The 18,106-nt window shown below is 40.7% G+C and overlaps 1 protein-coding gene and 1 pseudogene across 6 annotated transcripts in view; one reads left to right on the forward strand and one right to left on the reverse strand.

Annotated features, from left to right (window-relative positions):
• The window catches only part of LOC105154230 (uncharacterized), a 242,674-nt gene that overhangs the window by 22,130 nt on the left and 202,438 nt on the right, over positions 1-18,106 (forward strand). The window lies entirely within an intron of this gene.
• On the reverse strand, positions 9,081-14,901 carry LOC147909508 (uncharacterized; annotated as a pseudogene).

The raw sequence follows: 18,106 nt of genomic DNA on the forward strand, positions 1-18,106 counted from the left end.
CCAGCACGGATCCCTGTGGAACGGCGACGTGTGGAGTCCCTCCGCTGCTGGAGTTCGCTGTTTATTGTGGAATTCCAGCTGCCTGTCCTAGAAATAGTCCTCCACGTTGGCTACCAGGTAGGGTGGCAAGAGGTGATATTCTCTCATCGCCTCCACTATCTGGCCCCACGGCACACTGTTAAAAGTGTTGGCGATGTCGAGTGAATGATAAGCCGGGCCCTCTTCCACGACTTAGGAAAGCTTCCCTCTCTGAGGCAGCTGGTGTAGAGCTACCTCAGACGTTCCCTGATGAGGGGGGCCGCGGCGAGCCAGATCCTTCCATGGACGCTATCGGATCCGGGCGCCCGCAGCCTTCCCCTCAGGCAGGCGAAGGCCTTCCCCATCTCCTTCCCGGTGACCCTCAGCTCCTCCATCCATCCTGACGGGGGGCCAGCCCTGTCCGGTATTTCCCTGGTGGGAAAGAGGGTAGCCCTACGTCATCTAGCTAGCATCCAGGGTTTCCGTTATCGGGGGAGGGTGGGGGCTCACGGACGGAGCTTCCTCGTTACGATCTTGTAGGGCCTCCCCAACAGATCCCTGTCCAGGGAGGAGACGATCTCCCCCTAGGAGTCGGCCTTCGCCTTTCTTATAGCCGCCCTAAGGGCACTCCTCGCGTCTCGGAGCACCTCGGCGACCGCTTCTGTTCGTCAGTGCCCCGCCACCTGCGGCGAGTATACGCCCTTTTGGCAGCCACGGTGGTCCAGCGTAGTCCAGCCAGCTCCTCGAACCACCAGTAGGCTGCCCTCCTCGCCAGCGGAGCATCAACGCATCGTACGCGCGCGACATAATGTCCCTACTCGGCCTCCTCCTCCACTGTGACCTGACCGGATCATGCTCTGGCCAGGTGGAGCAGAGAAGGCTCACCTCGAGAGCGCCGGAATCCAACTTTTGCAGGGCCCATCGACGTCCCTTCTTTTCTCGGCGGCGTTTACGCGACACCTTTATGGGGGTGGACACCAGCTCCATTCGAATCAGCCGGTGATCGAACAGCTCCCCCAGGAAGCCGGCGTCCACGTGCTATCCCTTGATCCTCAGGACCGCTGCGGTGATCGCCCACGTCAAGTCGACGATGGACTCCCCCCGGGTCCCCACGAAGATGCTGGCACGGCCTCTGTTGAGCAAAATGAGACCATGCTTCGCCGCCCACAGCAAGGTGCTGTCGTCTCTGGAATCGGTGAATGGGGATCCCCACTCCAATGCGTAGGCGTTGAAGTCCCCACTCACCAGTGTCGACCTGGGGGAGCGCCGACGCATATGCTCTCCCAGAGATTCCAATGTCCTCGAATTCCCTTCTGCCTAGGCGAGGGAAGTAGCACCCCGCAACGTCGATGGGTCCCCCCTCCACTAGTGTAAACCCTTCTCTCGCCAATATGGGGCTTATCGACGCTCTCGGTCTTGGGAGCGGCCCCGGATTTTCCACTTTTAGGTGGCCGGGGTGGCACCGTCTCGGTCTTTCTCGCCTTGGCAGCTGCCCTAGAGAGGACCTGTGCCCAGGTCGCCTCTACGTTGCCGTCCTTCTCCTCCTCCGCGCGTATTGCACCTCCGGTTGGTGGGGGGCCCTGAGTTGCGGGGGGCAGCAAGTTCCTCCTCGCAGCGGGAGGGGGCATGTTAAACGTACCCTCCTTCGTCTTGGGGCCGACCTTAGCGGCGGCCCCTCTCTTCGCCAATTGAGCGGGAGGCTGACCGCCCTGTTTGGCGAGTGGTCGCTCCTCTCTTTTAGGTTGTTCCTTTTGGGGCAACCGCGCCGTCGTCGGGCCTACCCCCATCTCTCGCAGGAAGCGAGGGAGGAGCCTCTCGAGGACCCTTTTAATCCTCCGGTCTTCGTCATCCCCCTCTGTCGGCCCTGCCCTTCTTGTTCTTCGCCGGGGATTTTCTGCCGGCGGGTATGACTCTGTCCGTCGCCGCCGCCAGGAGGTTGAGTTGCTTCGCAATCCCCTGCAGAGGAGGTCTGAAGTATGGTGTCCTCCTCCGTGACCACGACGGACTCGCGGCTCCTCCCCCTTCTTGGGAGCGGCCCGTCTCATCGCGGATCCCCCCCTTTGCGGGATTGCGGGTACCGGTCGAGCTCTCTAAGCCCGACCACACCATGGTCAAGAGTCGACGCCCCGTTCCGCTCCGACACCGCCGTGCAACGGGAGGTTGATCTCTTCCTCTCTCTCTCGCGCTCAAGGAGCGTGTTCCTTGAGCGGAGGAGCACCAATTCTTGATTGAGCTTTCGTTTCTCCTCCGCACAGGCTTCCGCTCCAGAGCGGTCGGCGCCGCCGTCGGCCATCAAGCTGTACATCTTCCCGCTCGCCCTCGCGACGACCGAGCTGAGGCCGCGGACAGCTTGGTGTAAGCCGCCCACAGGTCCCTCACAATATCGCCCTTTATATTGCGGGACTTTTCCACCGCTTTGGCAATGGTGCCCAGCTCCCGTGTTGTCACGGCAGCTATAGCACACAGTGGTTGCTGTCGTCATACTCGAGAGCGAGCTCGACTTCTTTCTAGTCCTCTTCGCGGATGCGGAGGCGAGTGCCACCTCGAGATTGATTATGGTCCGGTGGTTTCTGCGTAGTTGGCGGGCTTTGGCCTTCTCGGCCAAAGCCCTTTTAGCCCTGACCTCGGCCGTGAATTTCCGTACGTGCTCGGGATTTAGGACAGGCCTCCCTTTTGGTGGTTTCCCTCTCGGAATCCGAGAAGGAGATCACAAAGTCGGCCATTCTTTTACGACCCTCCCGGCTTTCGCCCCCGAGCTTTGAATCCCAGCGAGGTCGTCGATGCGGTCCTCGACAGAGCACCCTCCGAGGCGGCAGCCTCGGCGTGGGCCTCGACCTTGCTGCAAGCAGGGCCAAGACGCGCCTTCCGAGGGGTTCCGCCATCCTCTTCGCCTGTTGCTGGGCGTTCTTCATCTGCGATGTGTTAGCTTGTAGTTTTGTGACATTTTAATTTTGCGCTCGGCCCGCAGCGGCTCCGCCAGCCAGGGGGAGCCCCCTCACCGCGACAAGGTGGCAACCCATAAGAGGGCCAATGATTTTGATCTTAACAAATGTTATTAAGATCATGACGCTGAATAAGAGGTTATAACTATTGTTTTAGCACCTTCAATAACATTAATGTTTTGATATACTATAACTTTCGAGTCTCATAATTCGAAAAATGCTTAATGAAAAAATATTTTATTATATTGTTTCGAAAACTCTTGAGGTAAATTACAAGAATGTAATGAAAAATAGAGTATTAAAAAAAAATCGACGTAACCTTGACCTAGTCTTGGCGATGCCACTCAAGGTTAAGGGAATGTGATCAGTGAATAAACTTTTTTAAATCCTACAACTTTTATCTCAAAAATATTTTGCTTTCAAGATATTTATTTGTTTTCCAGACTTTTGATATACTCTGTATATATATAAATACAGTGCCCGCCAAAAATTCCGTGTCGGCTGAATATCTCGGAAAATATGTATTTTTGAGAAAAATGTTTTAGACAAAAATTGGCTTTAAACATATTCATTTAATGATATTATTAGTTTGACCTTGGGTGGTGACGCTAATGGGACATGATCCTAAACAATATTCGTGAAATTTTAGCCGTCGGTTAGGCTTTTTGTGCAATGCTAATGCCGGCGGTACTATAACTTTTGAGCTTTGTAACTCGAAAAATATTGAATGAAAAATAACTTTATTATAACGTTTTGAAAAGCTCTCGAGATAAACTACAAGAATACGCAATAAAAAAATGAGGTTTCCATTTTTTTAAATCGATATGACCTTTACAATATATATTTATAATATAATGAATATATGTAAATGAATATATATAATAGTTCAACATCTTAACATTCAGACCGTGGTGGTTTCGTATTTAAAGTAATATATACAGAGCGTAGAAAAAGTCCCGGACCCCTTAAATATCTTGAAAAGTAATCATTTTTGAGAAAAATATTTTATACAAAAGTTGTAGTATTGAAAATGATCTATTGACTGACCTTATCAATTTGATGGCGCCATCAAAGTCAAGTCAAGGTCAAATCGATTTTTTTAAACGAAACACCCTATTTTTCATTCTAGAATCTAATAGCTGAGGTCGGGAGCTTTCCAAAATACTATAATAAAGCTTTTTTTTAATCAGTACTTTTTAAGTTATGAGAGTTGAAAGTTAGGGAACCGCTGCGGCATTAGCATTACCTAAGTTAAGGTGCTCGTATCCCTTTTAATGATGCGAAAATGAAATTGTCATAGGAGGTCTTATGCAAGCGACAAGATTTTTCAATCAATCTTTTAGAAATAAAGACAATCTAAATCAATCAATCTATCAGTTTTTAGTTACTTTCTCGGGGCTAGATCCCATCGGGATCTGGAACTTCGTCAAATTATATCTCTGAATAGAAAATATGTTTAACTTATCACATGCAAAATTGATATCTCTAGAGTAAGACAAGAACAAATAAACAAAGATGAAACAAAAAATATTTTATTCTTAAATTACATCATAAAAAGTTAAAAGTCTGAATTGCAATGTGAAAAACGCATTAGATACGTCATATCCCAGTATGGTGAGCTAGTGTTAAAAGAATATTACATATTATAGTAAATACTCAAATTGGCGGTCCTCCGCAGTCTGACAATGTATTAGACGATTATAAAAACTTAAGACTGCATTTCTACAGAATTCGCGAGGCATGATTCTAAATTTATTTATTATTCGTTGACGTAAATCATTAAGATTTCGAGGTTTAGTATTATAAATTTTTTCCTTTAAATATCCCCACAAAAAACAGTCGAGTGGATTTAGATCAGGCAATCGTGTTGGCCATTCAATGTAACCCCTTCTTCCTATCCACCTATTCGGCAAAACTTCATTCAGATATTAGCGTAAACCGTAATGAGGTGGCGCTCCATCTTGCTGGAACCAAATGTCATTGACGAGCGACGTTTTGGATTGCCGGAACTATTTCATCTTGAAGCATGGCTAAGTAATTGTCAGCATTTAAATTTTCAATAAAGAAAAGTCCAATAATGGCTTCATTTAAAATTCCTGTCCATACGTTGACTTTTTGCTGATTCTGAGTATATGCTTCGTACATCTAATGAGGATTTTCATCGCTCCAATATCTGCAATTATGTCGATTTACATTCCCGGTTAGCTCAAAAGTAGCTTCATCTGAAAAAATAATGTTGACTACAAATAAAAGATTTTTATCGATATTTAACATCATACTTTCGCAAAATTCAATACGACAATCAAAATCATCTTCATACAGTTCCTGCGTCAGATGGATCTTATATGAATGAAATTTTTCCTTTTTTAGAATTTTATGAACTGATATAGGATCGATGTCGTGTTGTTGTGCAACTTTGCGAATTACGCGGATCTTCGATAAAAGACTGCAGAACATTCAATCTTTTATCAGAATTTGTCGCTATTTGTATACCTTATATATTCTTTTACAAAACTCATTTCTTCAAATCGTTATACAGTACGAATAACAGTCGATTTAGATATACCATTGTCCTCATTCCTAAAAGTTTGATTGAAAAGTTCTGTCACATGTGCGTAGACCTCCTATGATCACTCCATCCTCGCATCATTAAAAGATATACGTTCCTATTCAGTAAGCATTATAAAATATTTCAAATAAATATTTTATAAATAAAATATAACTATGTGGCGATAAGCAATCTCAAAACGGAGTATCACGAAAAAATATACCTTCTCAATCGCAGGTCACAGAAAGAATGACTTGAGGAGAGATCTCTAGCTTATGTAGTCTCCAGCTTTGTTGAAAGGTGGGAAGGAGAAAGAGGGAATGGAAAGGAGTAGGAAGAAAAAGAGGAGGGGGGAAGAAGAAGGAAAAGGTAGGAGGAAGATAGAGATGCAGACATTCGCGGGCACATACATGACTCATAAATCTTGTCGGACAATCTTTATGTGATACCTTAGATAATGCTAATGCCGGTTCCCTAACTTTCAACACTCATAAATTAAAAAGTACTTATTAAAAAGAGGCTTTATTATAGTATTTTGGAAAGCTCCCGACCTCAGGTATTAAATTATAAAATCAAAAATAGGATGTTTCGTTTAAAAAAATCGATTTGACCTTGACTTGACCTTGGCGCCATTCATGGTCAAATTGATAAGGTCAGTCAATAGATTATTTTCAACCCTACGACTTTTGTCTAAAACATTTTTCTCAAAAATGATTACTTTTTAAGATATTTAAGGGGTCCGTGATTTTTTCTATACCCTGTATGTACAGGGTTGGCCATATTCGACGGAAAGATGATTTTTTTTTCAATCATGGGAAATGTCGTTACTCGATCTAACATCTCTTTCCCATGATTGAAAAAAAAAACATCTTTCCGTCGAATATGGCCAACCCTGTATATAAGCTCTCACGATATCAATCATAAATCAAAATAAATCTTTAGAGCCACGCAACAAGATATTTTTGTGCAATGTAATTAAATATCATATTTGTCATTTAATTGATATTAACTCTCTATTGTACGTTTTGATCAGTGTTGTGCAATACCTAGGTATTGTAATTAGATACAAATTTGCGTACTTACGAACTGTACTTTTTTTTTGTTCCTCTACCTAAGGTCCTCTACCTAGGTACCATTTCTTGTATACCAGTACATATCTATATTTCTTTCCTACACTAAAGATCGGTTTCATCAACACTGGTTACTTGATCGGCTAATTAAATTTGAGAGTTGCCACAACTGCTAAACTGAAAACTTATCATTTGAACACAACCATTGCGATCCACTATGAAGTGGGACCTACAGAGTTGATAACAGTGAGATAGAAACGTCATTTTGTCGTCAAAATGCAATTTATCCTGAGATTTTATGTTAAAAATAAAAGTACCTGTTAGATATTATTAAGGTACATTTAAAATATCTATACCTGTACCTAGATATTTCATGTTTTTAGTACTTGTATCTGTATCTCGGTACATTTTTCTAAAGTACCTGTACCTGTACTTAGATATTGAAAATAGAATATTGGGTCATCTAAAAAGTATCCGTGATTTTTTGTCACTAGATGTGTGTTGATGGTCATATATCTAGTGACAAAGTACCGCGGATACTTTTTAGATGACCCAATATCTTGCACAACACACACATTGATCCAGAATGGGGTTCTTTTCAATAGAATGATTACTGAACTGTGACCTAACGTAAAGAATTTAAATTAACAAAATACGTAAATAATAAAAATGTCAGTCAGACATAATCAAACATGATTTTTTAGAAATAAACGAAAACAAGAAAAATTTATGAAACGAGAAAAATTTGTGGTTACAATTACTTTCCGAAACATTTGGCTAAACTATTTGTTTAGATTTTGTAGAGTTACCCCAAACTAAAAAAACATCATGTTTTTACGTCAATTTAGACGTCAATGCCGAAAAAATGTAAGTTTAGTAAATTTTAACGCAAAATCAGATATGCGAGTCGCCGAGCGACCTGGTCATCTCCACTCTATCCCTTGCAGGCTTCTCCTACTCCGTCCTGCGTGCTGCCTCGCTCGCGTTCCTCAACTTTCCAATGGTTTTAAACAAACTTTTTCGGCAGTAAAAAATTCGAAATTTTTTAAAAGCAAATTCAATTCTTCCTTAAAAATTGGTACCAGACGGAACTCTTAATCTTAACAATTAGAGCTACAATGATTTATTGAAAAAAATTGTTATCTCGGCTCCTAATAATCGGAGGGGAAATTTTTTTTTAATTTGTAGAAAAATGTCAACTGTCGAATGCTTCACACGGCTATTTGATATGATATATATTAACGGAATTATTCTATTTTTTATACGAAAAAAAGAAACCCACTTTTCAAAATCGTTTTAAAATAGTTTAATTGCAAAAAAAATCGTTTTGTTACTAAATGTGCAACTCTTGAAAAAAAATCACCGCCCGCTGTGCGACTGCTCGAAGATGAAGAAATTAAGTTTTTCGCAGACAAATTTTTAGAAATGACTTTTTGCAAAAAATAATGAACATTTCAGGTTCGTTCAAGGTTAGATTTTTTCGTTATCTCGAGGGCTACATTTTACAAGAATTTCAAAGCTTTGCATTTCAATCTCGATGAACAGAGAACGAGTGAAAAAAATTTTTTTCAGTGATTTTAATTTTTTTTCTACTTAACTAATAGACTGATTTTAATGTTCCACATCTCATTTTGTAGGTGTTCCGAATACCTACATTTTTCATACTAAACTTTAAAATAGGATCAATGTGGACAAGAGAAAGAGAATATATATAAATATATTTTAAATGTAATTATACAGATTTGTAATTAATTTATAGACCTTTTTAAAGAGTATTTATGAATTCATTTATTCCAAATGGTATAAAATTAATAAATTTTTATGTAGACTATTTAGAGTATGTAGACTATTTATGTAGAATATTTAGAGTTTGGGGAGATGCTATTAGCGCTATTTATATCAATTTATTTTTGTTTTACATTTAATAAACGAAAATAGGAAGACACAGGTAGCGTTTGCCCGAACAATATATATTTAATAAATATCATAATATATATTTAATAAATAGCATGTAATATATTAATATCTCCTATAGCATTAATATTAATATTGATTAAAGATATAAAAAATATCCCGAGAAACGCCTCGATATTGAATCTTAATATGGGTGTGCCGTAACCGATCACGTGATCTATGACGTGTGTTCGCATGCGCAGATAGGTCTCGCCGTGGGATTTGTCCCACGAATCTTGCAACTCTGATTGCGAGTTTCAAACATATAAGGGTGATTCAAAATGAATGTATTGTCCTTAAAATGTCATATTCCTGATTGAATTCTAAGAATTTTTCCTTTGCCAAAATTTTTTTCCGAAGCTTAGTTTTCAAATTACAAGCAGAAATAGTTAGCGTATCATGGGTCGCGTATAGGAGACGGGCAGGAGTGGCGCTTATGGTTAGACGCGGACGCTTTTCGCACGGGGCGCATTGAGGGGCGCATATTGACCAAATGTATTCACACGTTTATAAAATCACGTTTTGTCTTCTTTCCCCTCTTTTTGCCTTTCCTCTCTAGCACACTATCTCTATGTCTTTCACATACTTAAATATGTTAATTTCATTAAATTATAAATTAGAATGATGAAATTAAAAATAGATATTGAATTCTTTGTATATTGGATTGCATTTTAATTCATTGATAAAATTGTTAGAGAAATGTCGTAAAAGATCGGACTTAAACAATAATTATGTGCGATAAGTATTATAAAACTATTGACATACAAATCATACAATTATTTCAGTACATCGAATTCAAAGAGCGTTTCATACAATTCAACGTACTGAAATACTTGTTAGACTTAATTGTATGTTAATAGGCGTTATAATACTTGTGGCACTCAATTATTGTCTAATTTCTCAATTTTACAAAAATTTCTCTAACAATTTTTTTATCTGCGATATTGCGCTCGTAATATATATTTATTACATACTTATGAGAAGTTTTATGAGCGCGATCGTGCTTTTTAGCATTCAAAGATATATTATAAATGTTTGATGATTATAAATGTTTAAAACAAAAATATAAGCCGAGTACACTTTAAAAGCTTATTATTATCTCAATTATAAAATTGTTATTACCTTATAGATGTTCAATGATTCAATTTTACTCTAGCTTCTTGAAACAGTTGGAGGAATAAGTTTGGATGCACCGTAATAATGGTCGACACAACTATTTACTGTAATTAACTTTCATGACTCAAATATTAAATATCTTTTAAATACGTAGATATCTAATTACACATTTTCATGATGAGATTCTTTTTTTTAGTATGTGAAAGACAAAGAAATAGTGGTAGAAGGGAAAGATACAAGGAAGGGAAAGAAGAAGGAATGTGTTTTTATAAACGTGTGAATGCATTTGGTCAATGTGCGCGCCTCAATGCGCCCCGTGCGTAAAGCGTCCGCGTCTAACCGTAAGCGCCGCTCCTGCTCGTCTCCTACATGCGATCCGTGATACGTTAATTATTTTTTCTTGTAATTTGAAAACTAAGCTTCGGACAAAATTTTGACAAAAGAAAAATTGTCTTAAAATTAAGTTAGGAATATGACATTTTAAGGACAATATGTTCATTTTGAATCATCCTGTATATTTCTTTTCTGATGGCCTTCCGAATATTTTTGTGCAGAGAAATGTTAACTTATAATTTTTGCGCAAAACGGGTCTTTTTGAGTCTAATTCTAATGGAATAAGAAAAACAACCAGCCAGAAATGATTCGAATAAAAATTTTTTTTATACATATGTAACTATATATAAACACATAATTATATATAACTTATATATGATTGTATCTGATCACATATGATTTGATATATGTTCATATTTAATTGTTTATGATTCAATACATGATCACATATGATTACATATGCTCATATATAATTTGTAGATTAAACGAACTTACCTAAGTGAAATTCGATCTTAATTATGTCCTGAGTTCTCGTTTGAATGATACTTATTGTAGTCGCGCTCCAAATCAACAAGGTTTTAGATGGAGAAGGAAAAACCTTCCCTGCGCAGACGTGGCGCCTGGCGTCGCCGCTCACCGCCATTACCCTCATCTTTTAAAGTTTTAGCAAGTCGTTTTAGCAGTCTCGAGCGGGACACTAGCCTAGGCGGGGACGTTCATCCGGACGAGAATCCAGGACATAATTAAGATCGAATTTCACTTAGTAAGTTCGTTTAATCTATAAATTATGTCCGAGTTCTCGTCCGGATGATACTTATTGTAGGATGTTCAGAGGACGACTTGCGATCTGAGTCCCCTGAGGACTCAATCAAGACGGAGATGTAGTGGTCTAAAGTACAATTACAAAAGGCTATATTTTGAATTTCAAGACAGTACAAAATTTAATCATCAGGTCCTCGTATCTGGAAGAAGAATGGATGAGACGATACCTGAATCGATCAGGGGACGATTAAAACTTCGCGAATACACCCCCGATCAGCTCGCTGCTTTCTTAATTAAATCTAGCGGAACTCCTTGTTTGCGGCTTTCGAGGTTGCTACATGACATGTGCTGTGGGCCGAAAAAGTCTCGCTCACTCCGCATTCAGACAGAATAGTCCTAAATCACGGCTGACTGTCTGAGTGCCTACCGCTCCTTGCGGATAATTCAGTACAATTAGCAGAGAATCACAAGTAGATGGACGAATATGGTCTTCTCGGTATAAGTAGTCAGTAGGTTTACGACACAAATTTCCTTATGCTCTTCAGTATACAGGAGCAGCTGAGGTTTTTCCGGCGCAGACGTTTTTAATTTGTCGGCTATCCGGATGAGTGCCCAATTTTCTTTAAATGTAATTTACGAAATTTTAATTACTGCCAGAGTCTGACAACGTTGTCCCGTGCTCAAGGCGAGAAGCATTACAAGCTTCTTGGTTAACCTTTTCAAAAAAAGATTCTGATGAGGGAAGTCTAAGGTTAATTTTTTAATTACTGGTGCGGGGTTCCATATACTCATCCCACGTACTCATATCGGGGACGCTGGGGTATGGAAGTATTTACCTCTTTGCAAAAACATTTTATAAAAGGATTCTCGCCGGTCGAGTTTGACGAAATCAAGGAGATGGCTGATCTAATTATGTTGATCTTTGAATATGAGCCGGCTGATTTCAAAATCATCAGACGAGAAATTCTAAGGTCACTCCAGCCGTGGGAGTAAAGGGCGAGAGATGGCGAACCTGGCAGAAATTCTACCAATCGCACAGAGACTTGGTGTATTGGCAGATCGTTGCCTAGAGAAGCCAGTAAGTTGTCGAGGGCGAGTCCCCCTCTTGATACATATCCTGCAGTCAGGGAAAGCATCCGATAGGCCGGGTGATCATTTCTAAGAGGGGCAGAAAGCAAATCGTAAGCCGGGGCGAAGATCATCGGCTCTGAAACACTGGAAGAGCGAGAACCAGGGCTGAGAGGGCCACCAAGAGATCACTAAGATTCCTTCGGAATCATCCACAATTTTGCGCAAGACCCGGGTGATCAGGATAAAGGGAGAGAAAGCAGAAAAGAAAAGTGCCCTAGGTGATGATGAAGGCGTCGATCGCTCAAGCACCGGGATTTGGAAACCAAGATAAATAATCATTTCGCATTCAGAATCGAGGCGAATAGATCGACTTCGAGATGATAAATCTCTGATAGATGGCGTCGAAGGCAGGGCGAGTAGTGACCATTCCGTGCGTCGAGATTCTTCAACGATGAAATTATCCGCCGACGGAATGTAGGAATAACGCGAATAAAAATAAATTCCTGATCTGGCACCACTGTCAGCTATGCTTGCCAAAGCTGAGAGGAAATTTAATCGATCCACAGCGGTTTATGTAGGAAATTGCTGTTGTGTTGTTGATGCGGAGTAAGAGTATTCACGTTTCTCAAGTCTGCATCAAAGCATTTTAGGCCGAAGGTTGCCTTAAGCTCCAGGACGTTAATGGGACGAAGGACTTTCTCTTCTGGCGTCCACCAGCCGTGCGAACATTGTGCGCCACAGGTGACACCTCATCCGTTTAAAGAAGCATCTGAAAATAATTTAAGGGTGAATTGGCATGATCGAATTATATTCGCTTGTTCCGGGTCAGATAAGATTTTTCGCCACCAGAGAAAATTGCCCCGGAGGGACGTTGGTAGGCATGTTCTAGCTGAGAAATCCGAGTTCGTGCGTAGCAGGGCACCGAACTTTTCTCTTTCAAAAGCCTTCGTATATAAAAGGCCATATAGCAGAGCAAACCGACATCAGTGAACCGATCAAGCTGGCGAAGTTTCTGATTGAACAAGAAGATTTATTCTCAATCTCGATGAGCTTTGCAAGGAGAGTTCTACGCCGGGATTCTGGGATGGTTATCGATTGTCGCACTGAGTCAAACATGAAGGTATTTCCGAGGTATTTCCTATAGGAGTCTGGGATTAGTTCTGATTTCTCAAAATTAATAACAAACTCCAGGTCCGTTAACGTGTTTACGTGAGCTTAGACGTTCTTGCAACATGCTTGTTCAGACGGCGAAAGTAAGAGGAAATCGTCGAGGTAAGCCACGCTCTCATATCCTCTCTTTCTCGAAGCGAGGTTAATATTGGTCGAAGAATCTTGATAAAAATGAACGGGATCATAAGCTAAGCCGAAGGAGAGAGAGCTGCAAATTCGAAGGTAGATCACCGCTATTGAAACTTTCTGTGGCTGCGGTGAATGTTCACTAACTGGAAGATCACTTCGAAATCGATGGAAGCCATATACGTACCGAGCAACATGAAGCGGACTACTGTGCGCCAATTTTCCAGTTTGAAGTGAGAGGAATCTGAAAACTGATTTAACTCTTTCAGATTAAGAATGAAACGCATTCCTCCGGATGTTTTTTCGATAAGGAAAAAGATGGATAAGAATTGGTCCGTTGAGGGTTCTACTAGATAGATAATCTCTTTTAAGAGAAGACGATTAATTTTTTTATCACAGGCGAGAGACACTGCTTCCGAAAAGACTGTTGATTGAGCAGCGGTTGCACTTGAGAGGCAGACGAATAGTATCGTATAGTCTCGCACTGCCTCCAGCACGACCGAATCCGAAGTCAAGTTTTCCCAGCGATGAAGGAGGCAAAACGGCCAGTCGTTCTTGTCTCATGTTTATCGATGATGGTAAGAGAAAACCGGGATGCTGATCTCCAGAATGATTTCCTCGAGGACCCCACTCGAGGTTTTGACTGCTTCTGAGCGGGGGCTTTCTCGTTTCCCGCAGAAGTGACTTGTTTGAGTTACAGTTGTCTCAGGGACTGTTTGACTGCCTTGCTTGTGGCGGGTGTGCTTTTCAAAAGTTTGTATCCCGGTCTCCTTTTCGCAGGCTTGAGCATCCTTTATGTCCTCCGCGAACGTGGCTCCGAAAAGGCAATCGTCTATCTGAGTCTGCCGTGGATTTTCCTAAGAGATTCAGTATTGGTTTAATAAAGGCACGTTTGTGTGCGAGAGCCGGTATTGTAGATCTGCCAATAAAAGAACGGCGTGTGCAATCGGCCGATGGCCGTCTCCGCCGACTCTGGAAGCGATTCCAAAGCCATGAGAGTGGAGAGGCCAATGCCTAGAGCGTTCGAGCAGACTGCGACCTGCGACTGTGATGGAGCTCGTCCCTTTTTAAGACAGAGGAGTTTGGGCCTTCCATTGCGAGGATGATCTTATTCAATTTTGGGGTACCTAGCGTGGATAGGCCTTCCTTGATCTCGTACGTGGCCAGTAATTCTTTCCGTTCTTCGGCGTTCAAGTCGGAGTGAACAGTGTCATTGGTGGATTTGAACATCTGTGAATCCCAGGAAAAATCCCCGCTCGTGTCACCTTTGGGCCCGAACCTCTTTGATACGAACGACGATGAAGCCTAAACCGAGTTCTCAGGAGGAAAATCTAAAAAGAAGATACTATCTTAAGGAAAAAGTGCCTTAGAGGAACACGTCGGATTAACCTACTCTATGCCGATGACGCAGCGCGCGCAAGGGATCGCGGAAAGGACTTACCTGGTACAGAGCCCCGGTTTAAGAAAACCGTCTGTTTTTCCAATGGCTGAGGAGACTCTCGATGAGACTGCGGCGTTGAAAGAATGCTGGCTAGCGCAACCTAACTTCAATTTTGTCTAGGCGCTTCGCCTCAGTCTCGACAAGTTGGACCAATTTCTCCAGCATCGTGGATTTCCGGATGATTGCCGCGAATGAAGCCTCGGAATGTTGCGATGCACTTCGTGATGATCGTCTCGAGCGGCTTCGAGAATTATACCTTGAAGAGCGATCGCGGATACGAGAGCAAGCCTTGTGGACTTTAGATGATCTCCTAGGTGACTTAGAGCAATTTCTGTGCCTGTCTTTAGACATCGTGAAGAGTAAGAATGACCAGAAGTGAACGAATAAACACTGTAGACCACTACGCGAACTGTTGGATAGCGCAACAAGAAACACAATGAGGGTAATGGCGGCGAGTGACGAGGTTTTAACCATCAATCAGATACCTTGCTAATGGTAATGCCGGCGATACTGTAATTTTCAAGCCTTATAACTAAAAAAATACTTAATGAAAAATAACTTTATTCTAGTGTTTTCAAAAGCTCTTGACATCAGCTATTGGATTCTGGCATCAAAAATAGGGTATTCTATTAAAAAAAATCAGTTTGATTTTGACCTGACCTTGGCGATTCCACTCGGTCAAGCATATATGATCAGTAAATAGATCTTTTATAGGGTAGAATCCTACAACTTTTAACTGAAATACTTTTTTCTAAAATGCTTAGTTGTCTAGATATTTCGTCGTCTCCGTTTCTTTTTATGCCTATAATTACATGAATACAAGATGCGTCAAACTAAAATCCGGACAAATCGAACAATTTTTTTAAACAAAATATTTTTAATGAAAAATTAAATATTACAAAAAATCCTTTTACATGACACTTGGGATTCCTGTAGAGCACAATCATTCGATATATCCCCCATTAGCTTGAACGGCCTCTATTCTTGGTTTGAAGCGTTCGCATGCACGCTGCAATAGCACTGTTCGTGCCGACAAATACTGCCTCAATAGCGGTCCTTAATGACGTCACATTGGGATGCCGAGACTTGTTTGTAACCCTTTCAATTACACTCCATACGTAATAGTCCAAGGGATTTAAATCTGGGCTGTTGGGAGGCCAGAATGGGAGCCGAGGCGAGCACCTCGGCTTATCCTGATAGCCAGAGAGCATCTGTCGTATCTTTAATATGTACGATTTGTATCGAAGATCTTTCTCGGTAATTCGACGCATTGTTACTCGTTTACACCAACAATCGATGTTAATTTTCGCAACGATTGCCCTGGATCATCCGAAATCAGCGTTTGAGCCTTTTCAATGACTGCGGGAGTACTCGTGGTGCGTTCTTTCGAGTGACTCTTCCTTGCTGGCATATTGGAACCTTCGTTAGACTGTTCTAAAGCTGTATATTTTGCCACAACATCATAAACGATTGATCTCGGATATCCAAAGAACTGAATTATTTCCGTTGCTGAGCGCCCAGCGAAGATCTTCGATGATCACGTTTCTTCGATTATACTTCGCACTTGGTTTCAACATCGTGGCCATTTTGAGAATATGACTGCTTATTAGAAGCATCAGGCTTTCTCGGACGCCAACAACAACCTCTGGGCACAATATAACAGAAAATTTAAATTGAAATTTGTCCGGATTTTGGTGACGCACCCTGTATGTGATTCAATGTATGACCATATATGAAACCATATAATTGTATATAATTCATACAATTTCACATATGGTCACATGGAGACATCGTAATCATACCTCAGCAAACGAGAATGGATTAAAATGGATTGAAATTTTTTTCTATCTGAATGCGTATTTTATAAATAGCGAATACTTTTTTTGGATTTAATTGGATTCAATTGGGTTCAATTAAATTCAATTGGATTTAAAACTGCATTTCCTATTTAAAATTTTGAATTAAACAGTATTCACAATTGTGTTTGTGTGCACAGAAAAAATAATATTATTTTTAGATTGAAAGGCATAGAGATATGCTTCATGCAATTCTTATAAATGAATAAAAATGCATTCGGAATTGAAAACCATTCATTTTAACATTCTCGAATCAATATTTCTGAAAATCTGAATCCATTTCAATACATTTTAATCCATTCTCGTTTGCTGGGATATGTTCACATACAATTTAAATTATAGTTCTAACTTTGTGATCTCTATCCACGGCATCGCGAAGCTTTTTGCCAGTCGAATTTCGAACTGCTGAATACGATAAAACACACTTGTGACAATTTGTACTCGAATCATGAGAATTTACGGACAAATGAGTATTACTTGTGCTGTAGAAGAATATTATTAGTGAATTCAATCATTTGCAGTACACATATCAGTGCATACCATGGAGTATAGAGAATAGGAGGCCAAACTAGGCTTTGAAAAGTGTGATCAAAATCAGATTTCTGAATTAATATTAGTGGTGCTCGATAGGCGGCGTTCGAATCGCGAAACTCCTCTCATATATGTTTACGCACACATAATCCAACACACATAATCTAAAAATAGAGACGTTATTCTTTGACATTATACTCTGACAGTAACAAAAAGACGTAAATTGTCATTAAAACTGGAACATTCTTCAAAATTCTGTAAAATTGGTATGACCTACCATGCAAATTGCGAAAACGATGTCATGGAATGAAAGCGACATGTCGATCGAACTAATTCAGATGACCACTTTTGATCACGCTTTTTGACGGCTTTGTCCATGTAAATTCGGCTTCCTATTCTCTTCATGCATACTAGAAACTGTTTGAAAGGAATTAGTGAAGTTAATTTTCAAACTGTACTAATGTGTATTAACACCACAAAAATTTTCAATTTGCTGCCAGTTGCGCATAAATAGTTGTGGTTTATCCACATTTATGCAGCACAGAACGTAATGCAATATCATTGCAATAACGCTACAATATTGCTGCAACATACAATATTGCTGGAATATTACAATATTGTTGCTGCAACTTTTGTGCTATATATATATAGGGATATTACAATAAATATGGTTTTTCATTAAATTTTTAGGAGTAATACCATTGGATTTGTGACAAAAATAATAATATCTCAGAAAAGAATGGTTTTAAAGAAATTTCTGTTTTAATCCTTAAGAGAGAGTTGCAATTAAAATTGTCAAATCCCAATTCGCACCTGTGTATCATTCTCAGGTAACAAACTACGTCATTTTGTCATCATTTTGACATCAGCTTGCTACCAGGATTAGAAGATGCTCAAGGGTGGTGTACAGTTTGAAGGTTATAAATATAAATATAAAAATGATAATTGTTGAGTTTAGCTTTCACACCTTCGATGTTGATAAAGTTATGCTCATTTGATGCGTTTTTGCATGAAATGAACGGATTTGATAAATAATTATCCAGGAGATACGCTCTCCACCTTATTGATTTTTTAAAAATAGAATACGATTACGTCGCCCCGAACAAAAAAAGAATAACATATCCTACCCGCTTGGGGCCTAACCGCCTAGAAGTTGCAGTAAATGCACA

The sequence above is a fragment of the Acromyrmex echinatior genome, chromosome 6 (assembly GCF_024713525.1).
Source record: "Acromyrmex echinatior isolate Ae372 chromosome 6, ASM2471352v2, whole genome shotgun sequence".
In the NCBI taxonomy this organism is placed as follows: domain Eukaryota; kingdom Metazoa; phylum Arthropoda; class Insecta; order Hymenoptera; family Formicidae; genus Acromyrmex; species Acromyrmex echinatior.